Here is a 25,361-nt window from a genome sequence, read left to right on the forward strand (position 1 = left end):
AACACGAGTTACAATAAGGGATACAATAGAGATTTAGAACCACTCGCCTGCAAATGAAGAAGTAAGAAAATACCACACTAGGTTTTCTTCTTCAGCTAACCAAGCTTCAATGAGGTCTCGATTTGTTTGATCAAAACAAAAAGGTAGACTATTGATGATCTCTAAGAAGGGTTGAAATTATTCAAAGCTAAGGCGATAAACAGAAATCTCTAGAACTTCATTTTCTGGATCCAAAAGAGCAACCACGTCCCAAGTGATAAATTGCACTTGCTCTACAATTCCCAACGCACAAGCGGTTTGTATAAAAACTAGATCTTCATGCTCGTCGAAGGCCGTGAGAAAGTAGCAATTGACTAGGAGCTACTTTTCTTCGAGTTCCACACAGTCGGAGTGAGGCAACCTTCTCACAATTTCATAAAGAACATCCTCATCAAGTTCAATCAAGTTTGCAAGATTTAAAGACTCCACTTGTGCTACAAAATTCCTGGACAAAAACTCCTTAGGATTATGGTTAAATCATTCAAAAGCATACAGAGATTTACAATGTCTCTATGAACAAAGTGTCATAGAAAGTAGAGAAGGATGAGAATTTATACAAATTTGCAATCTTCTCTATACTCTCTTTATTAAGAAAAGCTCTGAATAGCTCCCTATCTCCTTTGTTTAAAGCAAAAGGAAGACTATTAATAAGACGCAAATGAGGGAAAAATTCACCAAATGTGAGTCTATGAAGCATGAACTCTAGCTGAAAGTTTCCTGAAAAGTCTTCCTCAATGGTGAAATGCACTCGCCAAACGCCAAATTTCACTCTATTTACCAATCTTAGGGCACACACTAGTTGGATGAATGCGCGGTCTTCCTTAGTGCCCAACAACAAGAGGAAAATGGAATCCACGCGTAGGACCTTTCGTCTTAACTTCACCACCCTCTTGTTATGAGGGAGACGCCTTACAACTTGCTCCTGCAACTCAATTGGTAATAGAGCTAGATCTCTAAGGATTGAACTTTCACTGCATACACATTCCCTGTTAGAACAAATGATCATTTTTTGTTTCTTGTAACAACTTGGACAAAGAAAAAACAAACATACACACTATTTTGTCGGGCTGCACTTCATTTTAAAATAAAATGAACACATGTACATCAAAAGAAGTGTGGTAGTTGATGAGAGGTAGAATGACAGGGTTTGGTGATGCAAGAATTTCTCCTACTCTTTGGGCACCAAACATGAACACCATTCATTGTTGAAAATGGATCTTTCTACTAATTGCAACGTTTATTCTAATGTGTGGAGTAAAATGAAAGGGAAAAACCTTTATTCCTGGGCCATTATCCATGGCCTATGCATGTCCTAATGCTTAAAATAACACAAAAATATAGACTTCCAAGCTAATATCGTACCTAATGAGAGGCAAAATAAAAGGATTTACCGAAGTGTTTATCTCGGCTAACTTAAGAGGACCTAAAATCCTACGAATTACCCGTTGAAATTGCAACTTAGTACTAACAATTATGTGTATCTTTTGCCTTGCATTGGGAATGAAAGGATCATACAAACTCTCGTGATTCATGCAAACTACTTGACTATGCTAAAAGTTGATCCTACACAAAAACATACACGAGTTGTTTTCCTTAGTTGGGGCACCAATTTGAAGCGGTCCGGGGCGGGCAACAAGAAGAGCAACCTCTAGACACCCTTCAAGGCTCTCATGCTGCTCAATGGGGCTGGGGCACAACACAACATAAACCAAAACAACAAACCCCCAGCCAAATCCCAACTACACAAGGGGCACCACCTAGTTTAAAAGCGAACTAGGACGCAAAAGAGGAGAATCGTTAGAGCAACCCACAGAGTAAATTCCTTGCTCTAACGATTCTCCTCCTTTGCGTCCTAGTTTTAAAGCGAACTAGGACGCAAAGGAGGAGAATCGTTAGAGCAAGGAATTTACACTAACCCTAACACCAATGGAACACTCTCACACACTAAAACACGAGAGAGAGAGAGAGAGAGAGAGAGAGAGAGAGAGAGAGAGAGATGGTGCTCGGGCTGTTTTGAAGTGTATCGTTAATGATCAAGCAAACATAAATAAATATATGTAAGAAAGAGAGAGAAGGGGGAAGGGGGTGCTTGTTGCACTAATGCCTTCTTACAAATCTGTCATGACCAATCAAAGTGAGATTAGTATTTGTTCAACATAGCCTGAGTAAATTACACCACAACACATCACAAGAAAAAAACCACCCCAATCACTGTCTTAAGGCCAGGGGAGTCCTCTCCACCCTGTCGCCCTCTTACAGCATGTGGGATTTATGGCTAAATTGATAACAATACCCGGAGACAAGCTATGAAGAACTTAAATAAAACACCAAGACACTTACACATCATTATTGTCCATGACATCACGTTGGAAGGGAGACAAGGTATCCATGCTTAGTCCAAATTCACCCTCCTTGATTCAGCAAATGTTGGGCTTACACTAGTAGGAGAAATGATAGATTTCCTACTCTCAATTTAATGATCCCTCTCTCTTACAATGGCATAGAGTTCCCTTTCTAATCACCCCTAATACAACACATACATATGCCTAATGCCAATGAGATTCCACTCAAGAGCTTCTTCTCAAGAGGTTGAGCTTGGCTTCTCAAGCTATAGCATAATGCTCTTTCTTCCCTTTTTTTGTGCTAGCTACACCCTCCTTTCATAGCAATTTTGAAGGCTAGGGTTACTCCTCTAACCATGGTTGGGTTAGATTTTCAGCAATTTACCTAATTTCTTTTGCTTGGAATTATCAAGAAGTTGGTGGGGAAAGAGAGAGGAGAGAAATGGAGGTGATAGGACTTTTCATAGTGGGTTAGTGTTAGTAGAGTTAGTATTAATTTACAAATGGAATTGGATATTTACAATGGGAGTATCCATGTAGGATACAAATAAGGAAGAAAAACTCTTAAGAGGTAAGAAAAGGTGGATTTCTTACAAGGTTGATGCTCCAAGTGTCTTGAGTAGGGCCAATTTTGACGCTTGTTGACGGTCCACTAGCTTTGACGGTACATTTTTTCTCCACTCTTGACCTTCCTTGAGAGACAAGGTAATTGAAGCTAAGTAATCAACCACCATGATGCTGTCTTTTAAGAGAAGAGGCTGAATTTTGTGGTTTTTTGATAGATATGGGTAGTTTGGAGGAGGAAAAATGAGACTAGGTGGTCAATTTTGGAATGGAATTGTGTGTGGGAGGTATGAGTTCACCATGGTTTCTCTTATTCTTCAAGGTTGAGGAGAAGGTGAGTAGGGTGCAGAGAGGAGTGGTGAGAGAGGTGGGGATGATGAGTGGAGAAGTGTGTGTGAAAGAGGAAAATGATAAAGTGGAAGAGAGAGTGTGGCTGCATAGCATGGAAAAACTGGCGTCCACTAATAAAATCATAGCTCATAGCTCGTAGCTCAAAAAAATATGAAAAAAGTTGAGGCAAAAGTTCAGCCCACGAGCTACAAATTTTGTTTGTATCACCGTTTCAAATTCGGAGAGCAAGTGAACTTTAAAAATTCAGCAAAACCGACTGTTTTTTTCCACTGCACAAAGTCCTTGTGGGGTCCTTCTTTGGATGATTCTTTTGAATACCTCCAAGAGTGAGCCCTCCATAGTGCATGTATGCATGCCACCTACCCTTGACCTTATTTGGTAGGTCTATAATTGAAGATATTGTTGAGATCATGATATAAGTGAATAGTACAACTAAGAAAATCAAATATTGAGGGGTCTAAAAAATATGTACATGTCAAATATAAATAATATAAGTGGAAAAAATATAAAGGGGTCAAAAGAAATCTCTCTCATTATGAGGCTACCATAAAAAGATAAATATTTTTGGTGTTCTAATTTTTTATAAAAAAAACAAAATAGATGTAGGAAGAGAAAAATCACAATGGTGAAAAAATATACACATAAATAAAACTAGTTTATTTGGATTTTTGTTGGGGTGGAGTTACACCAAATATAAGAGAAGCTTACATGAAAATATTTCTATATGGAATAAAGAGTATGAAAAATGGTAAGAAAAATTGTGGTAATGGTGAGGCAATGTACAGAGCATAAATAACACACACTTAGGTAGAAATATTTAAATAAATACCAAAATAATTATGAAAAAATCTTTTATTTAGGCCCTATATACAAAGAAATATTTACATACGCATGGGCCATAGTATACTTATATTTTTGATTTTTTTTATTTTTTTGGCTCAACTAGCCCAATGACTAGCTAATTGAGGGTTTTTTATTTCAGTAAGGAGATATGGGAAAAGTCCCCTAACTCACACGTGCCTATATACAGTGAAAGGGTGAGGGTAACCACAGTGTTTGAGTGATTTGTTAGGGTGAGATAACTCACTATAGCAATTACAGAGAGCCGAAAAACGGCTATCAGCATAATAGGCCCTCTTTCTTGCTTCCAAGCGACGCATCGCACAATCCTTCCATTTATGATTGGATGGAACCTCAAGGCCAGAGTACTTGAAGTTATCTACCACTTCAAGTTTCTCATTGTTATATACAATGCATGGATTTTCATCATTGAGGGTCTTTACCAGCATAACCTTGGTTTTGGATCCATTCACGATCAGCCCGCTATGTAGGCAAAAGCGTTCCAAGACACTCATAAGCTTTTGTGCATCTTCTAAGGTATGTGCCAAGAGCACTACATCAGCGGCATAAAGCAAAAGCATGATCACCGCATTTCCAATCTTAACCTCTTCTATGCCTTCTTGCTGCATCAAGTCAAGAACCATGCAGTCCAATTCATCAATGAGTAGCCCAAAGAGGGTTGGGGAAAGTGGGCATCCTTGTTTGACACCAATAGTGCTTGCAAAAAATTCTGAAATTCCATCTCCCATACGTAATCGACATATCACTTTTTGGTAGATGCGAAAGACTGCATGCATAAATTCTCTCGGCACTTGAAGGCTTTGCATACGTCTCCAAAGATTTCCTCGCGGTACCATGTCAAAAGCTTTCTTGAAACCCACAAAGCAGCAATACAACTTTTTTCCTTTCAATCGAGACGCTTCCATAAGAACTCGAAGAGTGACAAGGTGATCAATAGTGCTATGATGCTTTCGAAAACCTGCTTGGCCAAGTGCACGTTTGCCATTCTTTTCAGCCCATTCACTTATCTTCATCTCCATGATATATCCAAATAACTTTGCCATTAAAGAACCAACCATTATAGTGCGATAGTTGTTCACATTGTTTACATCTCCTGCTTTGTACAAAGGTTTTATCCAATTTGCACTCCAATCACGAAGCATGCCATACTGAAGTGCAAGGTTAAACATATCGCATATCCAATATCGTGTTTTCTTGCTTGTCCATTTAATCATTTCAGCCTTGACACCTTGAAGGTCACCTGCCTTACGAGTAGCAAGTTTCTCAAGTGCGCAGCATACATCTTCAATGGTAAAGAAGGGAGACATAAACGGAAGGGGGCTACAACACTCCATCTTATCAACATTGGGTTTCTCATAGAGATTCGTACAATGCATATACATATCCTCAAGAGTCAAGTCACCAAAGCTCTCAACGCGATTGCCTTTTAGATTTTGCCAAAACTTGCCACATGCATGTGCTTTCTCTTGTGCTAAAAGAAGTTGTTTTTTGACTTCCCACCTTCTCCTCTTCTTTTGAACAAGTGCTTTGTATGTGTGTGAACATTCCAAGTAAACTTCCTTGTCTTTGATTGCATCCAATCTTAGCAAGTGTTTTCGGGCTTGACTACATTCCATGTCAAACCATTTCTTCTTGGTGCTACCCTTCTTAGACCTTTTGCAAGACATGTGTTTCACCGAAAAGCATTCCTTCGCACAAGAGAAAATTACTTCTTTGAAAACTTTCTACTTGCATTCTAATGTTGGGCTCTCTTGATGCTCTATCATGCTTAACATTTGGTCCACCATATCAGCATATATAAGTGCTCGTTTGAAGTCTAGACGTAGGTACAAATGATTCACATCATGATTGGAGGCTACATGCTCGGGCAGTTTACCACACTTGAGGTCAATACATAACATCCTATGATCCGATTCCGGATTCCATTCACCAAGTGTAAAGCTTTGTATGCATTCTAGAGTGGCTTCCAAGAACAACATATAGTCAATCACGCTAGCACCGTTGTGCTTTCTACATGTAAAGTCATTGGTGCCTTGCCATAGAGATACACCATTTGCAATGAGCATTCCGGTACTATTGCACATATGTATAAGTGACTTTCCATAGTGATCCACTTCTTTTGCATCATTAGAACTTCGATTATACATGTATGAGTCATCCATTCTTCTTGAGACATGCGGCATGTCTACTTGTTGTGTGTCGTGTTGTATCATATTTGTGCGAGCATTCATGTCTCCAAAAACAATGACTTCACCTTGATCCTTGTAATGAGCAATGTCTTCCTCTAGTTCAACAAAGGGCTGATCTCTATCCATATTCAAGCAAGCATAAAAGTTGGAGTCATAGTGAGGAATGTAGCAACCGGCCACAAACATGACTTGACCATTTGGTGGGCTGATTTTCAGCCATAAGTAGCGTTTATACTTATCTTCTTTGACAATGGAAACATCTTTCAAACCCTTTTTGGTCATACATGCTACGCCTCCTTGGCCTCTTCGTTGCTTTGCATTTTTGGCCCACATCAAAGAATGCACATCGTATTTGTCAAATCCAAGAATTCGTTGCGCATCATGCTCCCATGTTTCGACAAGAAGTATCACATCGGATTCATTGGTAAGCTCATCAATGCCAATTCCCGCATTCCTTGGATACCCGTTACAATTCCAAAAGCTTATTCGCAAGCGTGAGTTGGTCTCATAGATCATGTGTCCCTATTTGTTGGGTGGACTTGCATCTGTAAAGAATGAGGATGCAAGAGAGCTACACAAGACAAGCACAAAGCACACAGAGATGGAAAGCTTCTTCTTCTTCTTCACAGCAGCCATGCAATCAAACCATGGTGCCCCTAGGATTACATCCTCATGCTTGAGAGGAGAGATAAATAAGTCCTCTTTGTCCACATAGCTTTGGACATGGAGCCTCAATTTCCCGATTAAGAGAGTGGCTGAAGCTTCTTGCCCCTTGAAAGCACCGTGTGCGGGTAGGACGTCTCCCATTTTGTAGGCTTGTATGCCTAGCTTGGTGGCCAGCTCTATAGATATAAAATTATGAGTAGAACCAGGGTCAAAGAGAATAAAAGAATCATGTTCTCTTACCTTTCCCCAAGCATGGCATAGAGGATATCCTTTGTGGTGAATTTCCTTCTCTTGGATTTCGACCAAGGTAGCTCTAGGAGGTTCATGGTGGGTGTTCTTTTGGGGACAAGCACGGTACACATACCCTTGCTAGAGTAAACTCCTTTATAAATTCCCTTCTCTTTAGCTTTGTTGGATTTTCCCTTAGGAGACTTTGGACATTGTCCTTTCCCTTAGACTCGTTGGAACCCTTGTGTTCCGTGGGCTTAGAATATCTTCTAGTCCCCCGTTTGGAAATTGATTCGAGAGGCCACCATAGTATGGTGTATAACCGCCAATATGGTGCGTGGCCTTTGGGAGTTAACATACTCTACCATTTCTTCAGTTAAGCCCACACAAAATTGTTGCTTTTGCTCTCCAAAATACAAATTTTTGAAGACAGTGGCTTTGACTTGTAGGTCCCAACACTTGTCTACATATTTGTGAATGGATCCATAGGGAGAGAGCTTCAAGCTTTTCCATTCGGTGAGTACTTTGTCTTTGGCATCGGTGGCCAAAAACAGCTTCATAATGGAATCTCTTAAAGCTTTCCATCTTTTTGGATCTTCACCGTTGGCCCGTAGGCTAGACCACCAATTTCTGGAAGACTTTTGAAAGTGCATAGCTGCATGGCGTAGCTTAGAGGACTCCGTGAAACCCTCATCTCCAACCGCCGCATCAACTTGTTGGATAAAGGCCAAGACTTTGTCCGTAGCACCAAAAGTGCCATCGTAGGTAAGGAAAGAGATGCTCTTCCCTTCCTCTTTGAACTTCTTGAGCATGGATGACCTCTTCCAGGTGGCATAGGATTTCATATGGCCTCTTCTTTTTGATGGTTCAAAGGTTGCACCATCACTTTCTTCAGAAGATGAAGAGTTTGAGGAAGATGGAGAAGAGGGTGACCTCTCTCTCACCTTTTTCTTTCCTTCATCTTTGTTGTCTTCACCATCACTTTCATAAGAGGAAGAGGATGAAGAAGATGGAGAAGAGAGTGTCCTCTTTCTTGCCTTTTTCTTCTCTTGCTTTTTGTCAGCCCTCTTTGAAGTATGGTGTGGAGAAGTATGCAATGGTCTTCTCCGTTTTGGAGGTGATGGAGAGCGTTTATCCCGCCGTCCTCGTGGAGCCATCTCCATCGAGGTGGTGGGAGACTCGCTTCTTTCTCGTTCCTTCGGTGGAGGCTCTTGAGTTCTCCTTTGAGAAGGAGATGCATCATCAAGGAGCAAATTTATGAGCCCTTCATAGGGATCCTCTTCTTTTTCTTGAATCGGAGAGAGAACTCTTTTCGAAGTCTCACAAGGAGGCTTTGTAGGTGTTCTCTCGTCATGGTGGGATCTTGAAGAATCCCATGAGCACGAAGCTGCGTTGAACTTCACTTTGGAGGGATGGATTGCCCATAGCTTGTTGAAGCCTAGAAACAAGATAGTTAACAAGCATCAGGGCATCATTAGTAGCTTGATCATTAGCAAAATCAAAGTTATCAACATTAATTTCACCCTCTTTACTATTGTCAGCCATTCGAACAACTTTTAGGTGTAAACTTTTTAGGTGTACTTTGGCACTTCAAGACCTAATTGCTACTCCTCTTTACCCCTTTAGAAAAAGCCCATAACTTGTTGAAGCCTAGAAACAAGATAGTTAACAAGCATCAAGGCATCATTAGTAGCTTGATCATTAGCAAAATCAAAGTTATCAACATTAATTTCACTCTCTTTACTTTGGAGGGATGGATTGACCATAGCTTATTGAAGCCTCGAAACAAGATAGTTAACAAGAATCAGGGCATCATTAGTAGCTTGATCATTAGCAAAATCAAAGTTATCAACATTAATTTCACTCTCTTTACTATTGTCAGCCATTCGAACAACTTTTAGGTGTAAAATTTTAGGTGTAATTTGGCACTTCAAGACCTAGTTGCTACTCCTCTTTACCCCTTATGAAAAAGCACTCAAGCTATTGTACCCGTGGCTCGCATACCATTAATTGCAAGGAATAGTAGAGAGGGTTGTTCAACACTAAAACAGCACTGGCTCCTGTCAAGATTCTAATAGCTCAATAGTGGTTAAGCCACAGGCAAGCCCCATAGGACTCTACTATTAAGACCATAGCTCTTGACAGTGATGCTCCTTTAACTGCACAAAGGCATGAGCATTGCAAGGCTGAAAAATCCCTATTCTATTTACTCACATGCAGCTAATTATACAAACCATTTATAGCTAGCTTGAGAACCTCCCTTCTTGAGCAAGAAAAGAGAAACATTGTGCTCTCATACCAATGTAGCATTTAATGGTCTAGTAACTTGTGTGTAGCGGAAAATAGCATAAACATGGTGAGCATTTCATTAGAATAGATTCCTAATGAGAATAACAAGAGTGCCTAGGTGGAGAGAGCAACAAAAAGCATAACACCTAGTTAGATAGCATGAACAATAATTCAAAAGAGAGAGAAATTAAGCAATTGACAACAGTTGAGGACCGGATTTGCATGGAGCCAGTCCCCCCTCCAAAAGGCTTTGTATTATGGTTTCTCCCATCAAAAGAGACATTTTACAATACAATTTCTTGTGTTCCTTCAATACTAGCTAGTGCAATGAAGATGGAAACTTCATGCACTAAGCAAAACACATATCAAACACAACATCATTCCCTCACGGTCTCAGACCCAAGACCTCACACACCTTCAATTATGGTGAGAGCTAGCTGGGTATGAGAGTAGATTGAGAGGAAGAAGGAGTATTCTTACGCGAAATATGTAGATCTCCTCACATAATCACTCATATTAGCATAGCTTAGCTTGGTAACTAGCATGGTAGAGGAGGTGAGCATGCATTGAAGCTTGGATCTTGGTTGGATTTTCATCACAAAGCCAAGAGCTGTTCGTGTAGGCCTCCCTTCTCACAAGCTTGGAGTAGGTGGTAAGCTTTCCATTAAAGCTTGAGAAGGAGACAGAGTCTTCTTTGCTTCACACATGATATTGTGAGTTTTTGTGTGTGATAACGCCTTGCAAAAATCAGCCCCATCTCTCTCTTGGTCGACCCCCCTTCCAATTTGCTCTTGCTATAGTTCTAGTGGACCTCCCAAGCCTAGCCAATGGGAATTAAGCAGTATAAGTGAGATCCTTCTAACATGTGTCCCCCTTTCCCCTTTTGTGAGATCTTTAGGTAATTAATAAATGCAACTAAACTCTCATTGGACCCCTTTCCCTCCTGGCCAATAGGAATCAGGCAAGACATTGGGTTGATGAATGCTCATTGGTCCCCTTGGGAGACTGTCCAATAGTCTTCTAGAGAGCTTAATTCTTATTGGTTATTTTACTAAGTGTTTTTAAATTAATTAAACTAGATTTACTCTAGCCTAATTCTCATTGGTCCACCTCCAAGGCCATCCAATAGGAATTGGAAACACCTTGTGGGCATCTGGGCAGGGAGCTGGCAACTGTCCCTCATTCCCTTTGTGTAAAGGGAGCTTGTGTGTGTGTGTGAGTTTCTCTCTCATCCCCTACTTGCAAGGCTCGCCCCCTCCTATGTAGGTATTGATAAAGACTTTTTGTGACACACACTAAGCATCCAATTTCCATAGTGTTTGGCCTTTGGACACAACCTTTGAATTTGGAACCTTAGCATTTTGGAATTCTTAATGGGATGCACCTCAGGGTATTTTAAGCCCATTGTTGCACAATGATCTTTTGCAGATGGACTCCCCCTTTGGATCCCTATTTTCCCTCCTTTGGATCCCTACTGTGGCCGGTATGCTAGCTTAACCAATATTCTAGCTTTTTCTCCCCTGGCACTTCCCCATATTAAATGATCAGTTTAACATGAGAAAATCATTTAGGAGAATTAGATATTGATTATTATGACAGAGAGAGAAATTTCTAAGGCAAGAGGGAGAGCCAGGCCGGGCAGACAAGAAACAAAGGGGACGTGTCCCATGAAGTAAGAGAGAGGGTGTGAGAGATAACGGGCCCAAGCTAGGAAAAATTGTCCAAGGAGCTCCGATTTGGCCGATAAAGAAGACCAAGAAAGGATAATTCGAAGGGTGAGTCCAAAGGCGGTTCCAAAGGCAAGCCAGACAATGTAGAGCCAAGCCGACGGACAGGGTAGATGGAGTGCAGGTGGGTCAAAATCCTAGTGCGGCAAACTCAAAGATAAAAAAGAGGTAAGGTTAAGAGGGAAGAAAATAAAAAATAATAAAAGAATGCCAAGGGGCACTAGCGATGCCGCTAATGCACCCCCCTCAAGTACATAAAAAGAAAGTTAGAGAGCAAATGAAGCTAGAGGCGGCTACCTCCTCCCAAAGTTACCAAATGTTGATGCAAAATGAACCAATTAGAGCCTAGATGCCCAAATCTAAAGGGGCATCCCTATAAAAGTCAAAATTGAGCCTTTTTTTATGCTTTCTGCCACAATTGGCTTCTTGTCAGGAGCTTGAGCCAGTGAGCTTGCAAAGAGCCAAGAGATACATTGTGTGTGGAGTTCTTGAGTTGGCTTTTTTGTGCAGAGGTCTATGCTTGCAAAGCCCCAAGTGTGCATTTTCTTGCCCGATAACCATGTGGAGTTAGGAAAAATATAAACCCCAAAACGGCCTTGTAAGGATCCCTAATTTTAAGGGATTACGACTGAAAATGTGTGTGGTTTGGGGGACAAGGCCATTGAATGAGGGTATTCTCATAGCCTTTTTTTCTGGCTGTCATAGGCTTTGTGTAGATTGGAATTGAGGCTAAGGAGGGAGGATAGGTACATTCTCTCTCTACCCAAAAGATTGGTGGTCCTTATTAAAATAACTATCCTCCCCCCCTTTCTTTTGCCACGTCATCAAGGGCGTCCATAGCTTCAACCCAAAAAACACTTTTTTCAAAAACATTCAAAAAAATATCACTTTTACTCAGAACTTCTCCTCAATCTATATATATACTCAAAAATTAATTTTCTCTCTCAAAATCTCACAGCTAGACCTGCAAAAAAGGAAACTTCCCACATTTTTTTATTTCCCTCCAAAACCACTCATCTTTGTCTCTTCTCTTTCCTACTTTTCAGCACACACTCTACCTCCTTCCCTCTCTCGCTCTTCTCCCTCCCTCTTCTCTCTCTTACTTTTCAGCACACACACTTCCTCCTTCCCTCTCTTCGTTGCAGCTCCACTCAATAGCTTTGATGCAGCTTTCCCCCCATGGCTCTCCACTCCATAGGTTCCTCCTTCCCTCTCTTTGTTGTAGGTCCACTCCATAGCTTTGCTACAGCTCTCCCCCCATGGCCCTCCTCTCCACTCCATAGATCTCCGCTCCACTCCGTAGCTCTTCTGAAGCTCTCCATCCCATTGATTTTCACTCGGTGCCTCTACTGCAGCTCTCCACTCTTTCTTGAAGCCAGCTTTATTCTCCATGCCATGAAGCTAGGCCACATTACAAAGATCCCATCCACAACAAGATTGTCATGTTTGAAAACAATTTCTCTACATGTTCGGTTTCCAAAGGACTTCGCACCCTCAAAGCATCATTACTTGCAAACTGCACAACAACGCCGTGCTGCAGGTCACACCAATGCGGACCTTTGGGTGCATGGTTGCCTCTAACCAAATGATCAAGCCATCAATGTGTACCGAGCATTCAATAGCCTTGCTTCATTCTTACAATATGTAGGTAGAGGGGAGCAAGGTCTTCTTCAATACTGCAAGAAATTGTCAACTATTGGAGTTGATACTGCACAATGGTCTTTGCATCAATGTCAACTTCTTTCCCATAACAGTAGTGGATTTCACGAAAGGGTCTTTCATGCTGAGGAGGAAGTGGAAACTCTTTAGCTACAGGTGGAAGAGAAGGATTCTAAGCTTGTGAAGCTTGAATATAAGATCTGCATCTTAAAAAGACGCCCTTAGGTGCAAGGGAACGTAAGAGGAGATTCAATGCCATAGAGACTTTAGCCCTCGAAGGTGGTGCTATAAAAAGAACGGTTACAACTACAAGGTACATTTTTCTACGCTCCAATATGTGTTTCTGTGGTGATGTTTTTGTCCATTCCTGTAAGAATTTTCTATACTAAGGATAAAGGGGGAGGGAATTCCGGTTCCCCCCCCTGACATAGGGCAGCATGACAATCATCCGACAGACACAAAGGCGGGCTGAGCACGAAGAGAGAGAGAGAGAGAGAGAGAGAGAGAGAGAGAGAGAGAGAGAGAGAGAGAGAGAGAGAGAGAGAGAGAGAGAGAGAGAGAGAGAGAGAGAGAGAGAGAGCAGACTCAGTAGAGGCGGTCGGGCAGTGCTCTCTGACTGCGGACACACAGAGAGAGAGAGAGAGAGAGAGAGAGAGAGAGAGAGAGAGAGAGAGAGAGAGAGAGAGAGAGAGAGAGAGAGAGAGAGAGAGAGAGAGAGAGAGAGAGAGAGAGTCTGAGCGCAGGTAGTGCTCTCTGAGCGCGGACTCGAAGAGAGAGAGAGAGAGAGAGAGAGAGAGAGAGAGAGAGAGAGAGAGAGAGAGAGAGAGAGAGAGAGAGAGAGAGAGAGAGAGAGAGGCAGCAGACTCAGAGGCTCCTTTCCTTGAACTTACCAAGACGAAATTTTAGAAACTTAGGTTTATTTTTTAGGTTTTTACACAATTTTACTCTATTTTGAGGTGGAATTTGTCCTTTTCCCCTTGCCTTGAACCGGAAGTTTTGAAATTGAAAACGGCACGATATTAAGCTGAGGCACATTTGCCAAGACAAAATTTTAGAAACTTAGGTTTCTTTTTTGGATTTTTACGTTATTTTACCTATTTTGGGGTGGAATTTCTCCTTTTCCCCTTGCCTTGAACCGGCAGTTTTGAAATTGAAAATGGCACGACATTAAGCTGAGACACATTTTTTCTCGAACATTGGTTGTAGGCCATTGGGCATCGAGAGGAGAACAGTAGGTGTTGAAGGACGAGGGGATCCCAGTGTCGCCCGTTTACAGAATTCACAAGCCGAAGGAAGGAAGTTATCAGACTAAAGGGACAGACCCATCGTATCACTTCTCCCATCACTTTTTTTTTTTTTTTGGGGGGGGGGGGGGGGGGGGGGGGGGGGGTGGGCGCTAGAGAGCATATCTATATGTAAAGAGATATCTATACTAAGTATAATGGGGGAAGGGATACTGGCTCCCTCCCTTGGACACGTGGCAAAAGGAGGTTGCTCTGGCAATGCACTCTGCAGTCACCGGTCATACGGGTGCGCACAGGCGGACAACGAGAGAGAGAGAGAGAGAGAGAGAGAGAGAGAGAGAGAGAGAGAGAGAGAGAGAGAGAGAGAGAGCTTTACACGTGCGTCCAAGACTTGCTTTGATAATTTGACTACACTGGTTTCCTTGGCGGCTCAGTCCGGGGTGGTCTATGCAACATTGGCAGCACAGGTGTCGTCCGCCCTCCAGAGACTGCAGACTCCAGACGAGAGAGAGAGAGAGAGAGAGAGAGAGAGAGAGAGAGAGAGAGAGAGAGAGAGAGAGAGAGAGAGAGAGAGAGAGAGATGAATGAAATGGTTTATTGACGTCTTCACGAGAGGGAGCAAGAGAGAGAGATAGAGATAGAGAGAGAGATAAATGAAATGGTATTGACGTTGTGAGCGGGATGAAAACACACACGGCGCCTCTATAACGACCCGACACACACTCTTGGGAAGATACACACACACACTATGGGTCACCACTCGGCTTACACAACACACCTGGCCGAGACAGGGAACACACCTATGGAGTGAGAGGAGAGAGACTATCCACTTGCCCACTCCACACAGAGACACACACACACACACACACACACACATACACACACACACACACACTCAGCTCAAAAGAGGGGAACTTTTGATAATTAGATACAAATGAGCTTGGGCCAACACCAAGGGGCAAATAGCTCACACAAAATGGGTAGAATATACCAGATACAATCACAAACTGGAGCAGAAGATTCGCTCATAGGAGAAACTTACACAACAAAAACAACAGAAAAAGAGTGAGGAAATTGGTAAAATGGACAGCGCCATCGCGTCCGGAATGGCCCAAAACCCCAATCTACAATGTCAAAGTGCTCAAATCTGACCTCGGATGAGCAGTTTACGGCAAAAACAGGCTCCAAAAACCCAAAAACCACAGTTGCGGCTGTTCCTCCTCTCTTCTCCATGTTTTTTCTGGTCTTCTCCCTGTTTTTTCAGTTCCCACACATAGCTTTATTAGTTGGGCACCCTTGGTCTTTTAGATGACCTCAAACAGACCCCGAACAGGCCAAAAACTGACCGCGCAGTGCATAGTTGTCACCTTTTTGCATCATCCGCACACCTGGCATTCATTTCTTTTCAATAATGCGTCTCGCAACCACGTGAAGTGGCCCCAAAAATTGGTCCTAATGATGACCTTTCTGCATAACTCTCACAAGAAAACACCCACGTTGTGTCTGTCCTCATCCGCATGCAAATATTGACCCCGTTCGCCCTCCTAACGCCACTAGATGCCATCTGACGCACCTGCTTACCTCATGTCGTCGGCCTGCGGATAGCTTCCTCAAGAATTTTTACGCGCTATAAACTCCTCATTATTGTAGAAAAAACATACTGGTACTGGTGATAGTGAAAATCGATGCACTATGTACATGTTGTCCTACCTGTACACGTGTGGGCCCCACGTAACCACCTGGCTGTGGAAAATGGGAAATTCTTCATTTGATGCACCATGCATGTGTATGTACATATGCGCAATCCCTTGCTCCAAAAAACTCCTGACATAATTTGCCCCTCCCCTAGCCTGCTAGATCATTCATGATCAGGAGCACCAAAGAGAGATATGAGACTCGCCGCATCACAGGTCTCCTCATCCCTCACCAACACTGCTTTATTCACAGACAGCTCATCTTGCTCCACCATCATCAATCCAGCATGATACAATTTAGGACGCAATCATTTTACCCTTGACTTATGTAGAACACCATCCAGGTTAGCCAGCTGATATGTGCCATTTGGAAAACACTCCACTACCTTGAAAGGGCCTTCCAACTTAATTTGAAACTTCTTTTGGAAGGTGTTGTCCATCTTACTGTTGTAGCGCAAAACCAAGTCATGTTTCTTGATACCCTTACTTTTGACCTTTTCATTTATCTTTGCCAAAGCCTTATCCTGCATCTGCCCATAATGCTCCAATGCGCTCATCCTATCCAGCTGGACCTCTTGTAACTGCAAGAGCCTCTCTTTGAATGCATCACTAGGCGGCCCAAGCAACTTCTCTAACATCTTGACCACAGGCAACTCTACCTCCACAGGCAATAGTGCTTCCTTTCCATACACCAAATGAAATGGAGTAAACCCTGTACCTGTCTTCACCGAAGTACGGTAAGCCCATAATGCACTAGGCAATTCCAAATCCCAATTCTTTCCTTGGTGCTCTGTCACTTTAGAAAGAATTTGTACCAACTCACCATTGAATCTTTCATTTAAGCCATTACACTGCGGGTAATAAGAAGTGGTATGCTGGTGCCTAATCTTCATCTTTGGGCATAAGAAGTTTAGCAGTTTAGCTTTAAATCTTGGCCCCTTATCTGAAAGTAGCTCTAATGGCACCCCAAACTTGCAACATATTTCATCATACACAAATTTTGCCACATCCTTTGCAGTAATCTGTTTTATTGCTATAGCCTCTGCCCATCTAGAGAGATAGTCCACTGCCGTCAAGATATAGCTTTTGCCCCTGCTTGTGATAGGTAATGGGCCTATTGCATCAATCCCCCACTTTTCAAACACATCAAATGCCATAATGGTTTTTCGTAGCTCTGGCTTCAACACTCTCTTCCCAAATGCTTGACACCTATTGCAAGACCTACACCAATGGTGAACATCCTTGTGCAAACTAGGCCATACATACCCCTCTTGCAAAATCTTATGCAAGGTGATCTTTAGAGAAAAATGGCCACCACATGCGCCTTCATGATTCTCTTCCAACACTCTGTAAAGCTCCTCCTGCCAAGGTACACGTCTCAACACGAGATCAACCCCTTTCATGTATAAGACATCACCAATCAATTTGTCCCTGTATGCTCTACGCACAAATCCATACTTCTTAGACTTCTCAATCTCCTTTGGAATGATTCTTGTTAGCAAAAACTCCTCTTCTTGAGCCAAACTTTCCCAGCCATGATAAAGAGGTAAAGTGGTCCTCAACACAAATAGATCCCCAATCATGCCTTGAGTTGCTTCATGTGCCTCTCCATTTAGAGCACGTTCAATGTGTTTGATGATCCATGCTTCGAACTTTTTTAACAGGCCTTTAATTCTGAAGCACATTTCCTTCAATGAGGCGTTCTTGCTCTTCCACACACCCAACACTTGCTTCACCACTAACAAGACATCACCTTTTATGCTCAACCTTCGAACCCCATGCTTCAAAAAAATGTGTAATCCGGCTTCCAGAGTAGCATATTCAGCCTCATTGTTACTATGAGCATCCAATTTGAACCCTCTCTTGCATACTAGCTTCCCCTCTGGATCATAAAGTGCTATACCCCCTGAAGCTGCATCATGGCTCTTTCTGTATGAACCATCAAAGAACAACACATGTGCATTGCTGATCTGTGGCACTTCTTCAACTACCTTTCTCACCACCTCTTCCTTAACAATAAGGGGATTCTCCTTATAGGTCAACAAATCAGCTAGGGTAGCCCTTGTACTATCTTCCACTAGAAAAGAGAACTCAAACTCTTGCAGCTCAATTACCCATTTCTTCACCACATTTGACATGTTAGTACCATTAATTAACTGTGGCAAAAAGGAATAACTCGTCAAGAAAACAAAAGGTCGTGGTAGAAAGTAATGACGAAATCGTCGACAAGCAAATCTTTCACTGGCCATCACTAGCTCTACTTCCGAGAACTTTCTCTCCGCTACCAACTTCACTCGGCTTGCACAATACACTGGCCTCATATAATGGCTGCCCTTCCCCTTTTGCAATAGAATGGCTCCAATGGAATCATCCCCTACTAAGGGATTTACATAAAAAAGTTTCTCCCAATCAGGAGCCTGCATGGCTGACAAACCCCCTAACTCCTCTTTCACCTCTTGAAACACTTCTTCACACTTGTCATCCCATTGCAATGGATCATGCTTTGCCACTTGTTGTAATGGATAAAGAATCTGAGAAGACAATGGAATAAACCTTGCCATGTACTTCACTTTGTGTATAAAGGTTTCCAATTGCTTCGTACTCGTAGGTGATGGAAGAAGAATAATAGACTTAACCTTATCTGGATCAGCCTCAATGCCATTTTCTGACACCATATGGCCCAAAAACTTCACCCTTGGCTGTGCTAGATGACATTTCTTTGGATTTAGTTGTCCTCCACATTCATCATATCGAGCCAATACCATCTGCAGCTTCTCATGGTGTTCAGCCCTACAGCTATAAACACAGAAGTCATTCATAAAAGCTTTAACATAACTACCAATGAATGGTTCCAACACCCAATTTGCTCTCTCTTGATAGAAGGAAGGTCCATTTGACAACCCAAATGGCAATACTGTGTAGCAATAGCAGCCCCATGGCGTAATAAAAGTGGTCTTTGTGCGGTCTTTAAGAGCAATCTTCAATTGAAAATAGCTTGAAAAACCATCACACGCATTGTACCTCTCATAACTTGCCACTGAATCCAAGATCTGATCGATGAATGGAAGAGGATATGGGTTCTTCTTAGTGGTTGCGTTTAAGGGTTTAAAATCTACACAAATTCTCCACTTCCCATCCTTCTTTGGACTGACTACAACTGGACTCACCCATTTTGTGGTCTCCACAGGGACTATGAACCCTACCTTCAACAACTTGTCCACCTCTTCTCGCAAGGCTTCCATTTGCTCTTGACCCATCCTTCTTAGCCTTTGCCGCACTATCTTAGCACCTTCTTTCACCTCTATATGCATGTCTTCGCCCTTGAACCCTCTAATCTCTTCATATGAAGTAATGAACAAATCAGGAAAACTAGCCAGCATGTGCAAATATATATCCTTCTCCATAGCTGAGAGGTCTCCACTGATCATTTGTGTCATCAATTCTTGCTTCTTTGACAACTCAACCTTGGTTTGCATCAGCCCTTCAATCACTTCATAAGGCCCTTCACTTTCATCTTCAACCTCATTTGCAAATGCAACTAAACCAAACTCCTGGATTTCTTTGTCCATCAAAAGAAATGCAACATCAGCATCCTCATCACTGCTGGTAGTGCTATCACTGTCCTCATCTGTCACCGTGGAAGAGTCTTCATCACTAGAGTCATCCTCATCTTCATAAAGCTCCTCTAATCGTTTCCTTCTATCCATATTATAAAGCTTCTTGGTACCTATCTTTCCATAGAGGCTAATCGTACCATGTCGCCAATCTTGAACAGCTCCCACTGCACGTAACCATGGTCTGCCCAGTATAATAGGATATGCTCCCAACCCTGCTGGCATCACATGAAAATCAACCACTGCCTTTGCATCATATGCCTCCACTTCTAAGCTCTTTACAACACCCAAGCATTTTACTTTTTGATGGTTTGCCAATCTGATCCAAAAACCTGACACCCCAGCCACTGTGAGACCCATCTTCTCAACGCATGAGTGTGTTATGAAGCATATTTGGGCTCCGCCATCCACATAACCTTGTCCCAAATTTTTCCTTTTATGCCACCCATCTACTATTGGACAAATGTCTGGTAGCTCATCCATTGCCAACACCTTTACTGAACCTCTCTCTGGCTCTTTCTCCATTGGGTTAGCCATCCTCTTCCACTGTCGCTTTAGCTTAGGCACCATCTCTATAAGCTGCCCAAAAGTAACATCTGCCTTCCTGCTCGTCAGATGCTCCTTCAAGTCATAGCTTAATTGCCCATCCCCTAGTGGAAAATATGAAACATGAAACTTTCGACGAGCTCTCCTTTTGCTCTTGGCCTTGACATCCTCGCCTTCATGGCTCTTTCCTTTCTTCTTACTAGGACCTGGGGCACTTCTTCCTTCCTTATCCTCTGTGGTCCTCTTCCCAATAGGCATCACTAACGTATCCTCTAGCTTTGATGCATTCTCCAAGGTGACTACGCTTAGCACTTTTGTCTTTCCCTTTTCCTCCTGGGTCAGTCCACTGGTTCCTTCGTCTCCCTTAATTTCGATGCCATAATCATTTGACCTAGTTAGCACCTATCTTGGCAATGGATACATGTCTCCCCCCATCCTTGGTGGCTTATCACAGTGCGGGCTGATGTGACCCAACTCTCCACAATTATAACATGTGGGCGTCTGCCTCCAAAACCTACCATTGCTTTGTCCAACACCATTCCTAGGCCTTTCTTCACCTCCTGGCTGATTTGCAAAACTCCCTCGACCTCGTTTATTTCCCACTTGACCTAGCATGTTTAGGCTGAGATTCTTCATCAAATCTACCACTTGCCTCATGTCTTGCCTTAGCCCATCATCTTGCACCGATGTAGTGACCACTGCTGGCATAACCTGAGTAGTAACAGGAACCACTGGTTCATGATGAACCCCAGACATGCGACCTTGTAAAGACTCTATACGCTGAAATTCAGACCTTATGGGCAAAGAGTCCACCCCTAACTGGCTCATTTTCCTCAACTTCCACTCTTTGTTCCTTGCTACCTCTAGTGCATCTTCATATGTCCTAGGCTTCTTTAGCTCCACTCTCCAACGTATATTCTTGTTGGAATTAGGGTTGCAGAGAAACACACACAGCCTGGAGAAGACGAAGGAAGCTCAAGGCACACAATAGAGAGTGTGTTACTTAGTGTGCAATGGAAAGATTGTTAGCCCTAGAGTGATGGGCGTATATACAATCCACGGGGGAAAAAACCTCCTAAAGAGGGAAAAAATGCCCCGGCGGTCCTAGTGTGTTCACACACATCACTACCACATGTATATGGTAACAAATCCCCCCTGGAGTGATGCGGTGAACGAGAGCTGGCACATGAGTAAAGGGAAGTGCCATGCCCTGAGGACAGGATCAGTCCACAAAGGGGAGTAAGCCCAAAGCTTTGCGGAAAGCTTCAAGCTTCTCACGAGACAATGCCTTTGTGAAAAGATCTACAAGGTTGTCCTGTGTTGGCACATAAGCCAAGCTGATCTCTCCTGCTAAGAGCCTCTCCCTGACATAGTGGTAATGCACCTCAATGTGCTTTGTGTGAGCATGAAAAACTGGGTTCCTCGCAACTGCCAATGCGCTCTGACTGTCAGTGTAGATAGTGTTGGCAGTGTCCTGTCCAACACCCAAGTCAGCCATAAGGCGTCTGAGCCATAGGAATTAGGGTTGCAGAGAAACACACACAGCTTGGAGAAGACGAAGGAAGCTCAAGGCACACAATAGAGAGTGTGTTACTTAGTGTGCAATGGAAAGATCGTTAGCCCTAGAGTGATGGGCGTATATACAATGCACGGGGGAAAAAACCTCCTAAAGAGGGAAAAAATGCCCCGGCGGTCCTAGTGTGTTCACACACATCACTACCACATGTATATGGTAACAAATCCCCCCTGGAGTGATGCGGTGAACGAGAGCTGGCACATGAGTAAAGGGAAGTGCCATGCCCTGAGGACAGGATCAGTCCACAAAGGGGAGTAAGCCCAAAGCTTTGCGGAAAGCTTCAAGCTTCTCACAAGACAATGCCTTTGTGAAAAGATCTGCAAGGTTGTCCTGTGTTGGCACATAAGCCAAGCTGATCTCTCCTGCTGAGAGCCTCTCCCTGACATAGTGGTAATGCACCTCAATGTGCTTTGTGCGAGCATGAAAAACTGGGTTCCTCGCAACTGCCAATGCGCTCTGACTGTCAGTGTAGATAGTGTTGGCAGTGTCCTGTCCAACACCCAAGTCAACCATAAGGCGTCTGAGCCATACACACTCAACCGTAGCTGTGAAGACTGCCCTGTACTCAGCCTCACAACTCGAAGTGGCCACAGTAGGTTGCTTCTTGCTCAACCATGATATACATGAACTGCCAAGCATGAAACAAAAACCACTTGTGGACACTCGCGTGTCAAAACAACCAGCCCAATCTGAGTCCGAAAAAGCATGTAAGTCTGGCGGCAATGATCCCCCCTTGGGATAAAACAAGCCAAGATGTAAAGTGCCACTAAGGTAGCGGAAAATCCTCTTGACAGCCTGCCAATGCTTAGACCCTGGGCTATGCATAAATTTGCTGACCTGCGAGACTGCAAACTGAATATCTGGCCTCGTGTTGCATACATAAATGAGGCAGCCAACAGCAGTTTGGTAAAGAGTGACATCAGCAGGATCGCCAGCATCATGTAGACTCAACTTCAAACCTGTTTCCATGGGAGTGGCAATAGGTTTGCAATCCTCAAGTCCAAACTTACATAGCAATGTCTCTATGTAACTTTTTTGACACAAGGCAATACCACCATCACACTGCTTAAACTGTATACCCAAGTAATGATGCAACAGCCCCAAATCTTTCATCTTGAAAGTAGCATTCAAATCAGCCTTAAATTCAGCAATATGTCTCTCATTTGGTCCAGTGATCAGCAAATCATCAACATAAAGAACCACAATGAGAAATACATCATCCTCACGCTTTACATACAATGTGCTTTCTGTTGGACTGTTACGAAAGCCTCGTTTAACCAAATGAGTGTCAGCTTTCTCATACCAAGCACGAGGAGATTGCTTCAACCCATACAAATCCTTCTTACATTTGCACACTTTGTCCTCTTTTCCTTTTATGACAAAACCTCAAGGCTGCGTTACATAAACTTCCTCAAATATGTCACCATTCAACAAAGCAGTAACAATGTCTGATTGATGTACATCCCAACCAAAATGAGCTGCCAATGCACATAGAAAACGCACAGTAGTCATACGACAAGTGGGAGCAAAAGTCTCTTCATAATCTATGCCTTTTTGTTGTGCATAACCCTTTGCAACAAGTCGAGCCTTATGGCGATCGATCTCACCATCGGGCTTGCGTTTCAACTTGTAAACCCACTTCGTACCAATGGCCTTTTTGGCAGGAGGCAAATCACATAAAGTCCATGTGTCATTCTCTATAAGTGCATCATATTCTGATTTCATGGCAGCAATCCAATTTTCTGAATTCTGTGCTTCATCAAAAGACAGAGGCTCCTCAACATCATGTAAACTAGACACAGCCAAAGCATAATAATCTGATGCATAAGATGCATGGCGAGAGCCTGAATGAGTACGACTAGATAAAGGTGCATCCAATTTACTGTCACACAAAGTGTGCACCAGCCATTTTGGCATACCTCTAGCCTGCTCATTTTCAGCCCTTTCCTCATCAAGTACATCATGTACATCTGCATCAGTAATAGGCTATTCTAAAACATTTTTAGAAACCCCCATAGGCTGTACATTTGCCTCATTGGAACTTACATTCGTATTTCCACCACTGAAAAGAGGCAACAAAGTGTCATAAATGTCCTGTGAGCTTACATTACTGTCTCTAGTACATGACAGCAAGGGCTGAACAGAGTCTTCCACAAACACTACATCCCGTGAAACCCGAATATGTTTTGTTTGTGGATGATACAACCTGTAACCTTTGCTTTCAGCACTATAACCAACAAAAATACATTTGACAGCCTTATCATCCAATTTTCTGCGCTGCACTTGTGGCACCAAAGCATATGCCAAACAGCCAAAAACACGCATGTGCTCAATAGAAGGTTTTCTATCATGCCATGCTTCATATGGAGTAATAGACTGCAAAGCTTTCGTAGGACACCTGTTAAGTACATAAGTGGCACACATGATGGCCTCAAGCCAAAAAGAATGCGGCAAAGCTTGACTTTTGACCATACATCGTGCCATTTCCGTTAGTGACCTGTTTTTCCTCTCAGCAACACCATTTTGCTGAGGTGTATAAGGCACTGTACATTGGTGTTTTATCCCACGACTAGCCAGAAATGCATTAAATTCATGAGACATATACTCCCCCCCTCGATCGGAACGGAGGGTGCCCATAGTACATTTTGAGACATTTTCAGCCATAGCCAAAAATTGTTTGAAGCACATAAAAACTTCGGACTTCGCTTTAAGCGGAAATACCCATGCATGCCTGGAGTAATCATCAATGAAAGTCACGAAGTACAGGTAATTGCCCAAGGACGGAGTTTGCATGGGCCCACAAACATCACTATGCACAAGCTGCAACCTGCATGTGGCCCTAACTGAACCATCCTTTGGAAACTTAGAACGCTGCATTTTACCCAGAATACAGCCTTCACAAACATGTTTGATAGGTGCTTCAAGAGGCGGCAAAGAAGCAACCATATCAGATTTCTGCAAACGCAGCAAACTGGCAAAATTCAGATGACCAAAACGTGCATGCCAAAGTTTTGCATCTGAAATAGCCCTTGAATCTGCAACAACATTTGCAAAATGTTGTCCACACTTGTCATACAAAGTGAGCTTATACAGCCCACGGCACAAAAGCCCAGATGCAACAATTTCATCACCAAAACTGAGATCATGAACTGTACATCTGTCATCCACAAATTTGACTACAAGTCCAAGTCTAGCAAGTGCGGATACAGACAAGAGATTCTTCTTGATCCCAGGTACATAAAGTGCATCAACAAGTGTGAAGGAACTGCCATTAGCAGCAGTGAGCACAATCTTTCCAACTCCCTGAACTGGATAAGAGGCGTTGTTGGCACAAGTGACTGAATTCCCATGAGGGACAAACTCGAGAGAGGTAAACAATTCACGATGTGAGGTAATGTGCTTTGTAGCACCACTGTCGAAATACCACACATGTGAATCTGCAGCAACTGACAAGCATGCATCATGGATAGCAGGATTGTAAGTGCACTCTGCGCTAAAAGCCCATTCTGCATCAACATCTACATCACAATCTCCTTTCACAGAAGACTCAACAATGGCTGCATTTGTAGTGGAACCAGCATTTGCAGTGGAACCACCCTCTTTCTTCTTAGCCTCTTTGGCCTTCAACTTAGGACACGACTTGATCAAGTGATCATTGGCTTTACAATAATGGCAACGCATCTTCTTTTTGCCCTTATCACCAGAATTGCCAAACGAAGTGCTGCCACCAGAAGCATTAGGAACAGAATTTTTGCCACTCACAGCAGAACCA

Source organism: Adiantum capillus-veneris, chromosome 14, assembly GCF_014529385.1.
Source record: "Adiantum capillus-veneris isolate H3 chromosome 14, ASM1452938v2, whole genome shotgun sequence".
NCBI classification, from domain to species: domain Eukaryota; kingdom Viridiplantae; phylum Streptophyta; class Polypodiopsida; order Polypodiales; family Pteridaceae; genus Adiantum; species Adiantum capillus-veneris.